Raw genomic sequence first — 1,927 nt, forward strand, 5'->3', positions numbered from 1 at the left:
ATATATATATATACATATATATATATATATATATACATATATATATATTATACATAATATATATATATACATAATATATATATATATACACACACACACACACACACACACACACACACATATATATATATCTATATATATATGTATATATATATATATGCATATGTATACATGTGTGTGTGTGTGTGTATGTGCATACATACATATACATATTTATATATACATGTATATATACATATACATATCATATATATACATATCATATATATATATATATATATTGAAATATGTATATATATATATATTTATATGCATATATACAAGTAGTTTTATTCAGCTGAGGGAAATCTCCCAGTACTGTTTGATGATTTATACTTGTTTTGAAATTTCAACTTTAAATTTATTTGAATGAATCATTTATTTTAAAATGATTCATACTAGTTTTAAAGTGTCAATCCAATAACTTATTCATCTCAAAATGATTTACAGTAGTTTTAAAGTTTCAGCCGAATTACTTAAAATTCAATCCAAAATAGATTCGAATATGGTAATGATAATATTAAGATATTTTTCTTATATTTAAACTTGACAGCTATAGCGTCTTCATTGACTGTTTTTTTTTTTTTTTTTTTTTAAGAATTTAATTTGCAAGGAATCCATGTTGCTCAACGTCTGTAATTGTCGATCTGCCCGCTGGTTTTGGGCTGAGAAGACCTTTGATCAGGTCCATGGCAGAACTGCCGATGTCAGTCCAGGGTCTGCCGTCGAGGAGTTTGTGGTCCTTTTTTACCCAACGTCGGTATTGGGGGTCGCACTTCCTGGCCATTTCCCACGGATCGCGTCCGCTGAGCATCTTGACAAGAATAACTCCACACGACCACATGTCGGTGGGTTCTCCTTTGTAGCGCCGCTTGAAGATTTCGGGAGCAGCGTAGGCCCAAGATCCGCAGACTACGCTGAGGTATGTCCCTTGGCTTTCGATCTTGGCCGAGAACCCGAAGTCGGCAATTTTCAGAACGTCGTTGTCATCGAGGAGCAAGTTGGAGGGTTTTAGATCCCTATGCACCACGCATTGTGCATGCATATACTTGACTCCTGAGATGAGCTGCTTGAAATAAAACCTGGACATCTCTTCGTCCATGCCTGAGGGCCCGATTTTCTGTTCCAGGTCACCTCCTGAGGCGTATTCCAGGTAAATGTGGAGGTGAGTCTCGTCCTTCTCTGAGCTCAACAGCCGCAGAATGTTGCGGTGCTGAAGACTCTGTTGGACCTCAACCTCGGTTTCTTGGTCGATCTTGATGTCGTCGAGTTCAACAGACTTCTTTGCGACGAAATCTCCTGAAGAGGCGTTCATCAGCAAGACGACAGAGCCGAAGACGCCTTCGCCTAGCTCTCGGACCTCGATCCAGTCGTCGCTGGCCTCTTCGGAGGATCTGACTTTCTTATGAGCGCTTTCTTCTACTTCTTCAGCGCTGGTCGAGGTGGAACGCTTCCTTTTTACGTTGAAACTGATTTGGACGTCAGGAAGTCGGAAGTCTTCATTGATGGACCACTCCTTGACGGTGGATCCCTCGATGTCGAAACTCCTGCTGAAACTCCCTCCTGATCTCCATTCCTCCTCCTCCTGTTTTTGGTAAGAGCTGCTGCTAGAGGTCATGGAGGCGGCGACTAAATTTCTCTGGAACAAGAGACTGAGAGGAGGGCGCGAGAGGGTTTTGCGAAGTACTAATAGATGAACATCTGAGATGTAATACAGTGGCCGTTGTCTCCAACTTTCCCAAAATTTAATACATACATATACACATACATATATACTAACATATATATATATATATATATATATATATATATATATATATATACATATATATATATATATATACATGTACATGCACATATACATATGCATGTGCAAAAATATACGCAT

The sequence above is a fragment of the Oratosquilla oratoria genome, chromosome 1 (assembly GCF_046742065.1).
Source record: "Oratosquilla oratoria isolate Oo_2021 chromosome 1, ASM4674206v1, whole genome shotgun sequence".
NCBI classification, from domain to species: Eukaryota; Metazoa; Arthropoda; class Malacostraca; order Stomatopoda; family Squillidae; genus Oratosquilla; species Oratosquilla oratoria.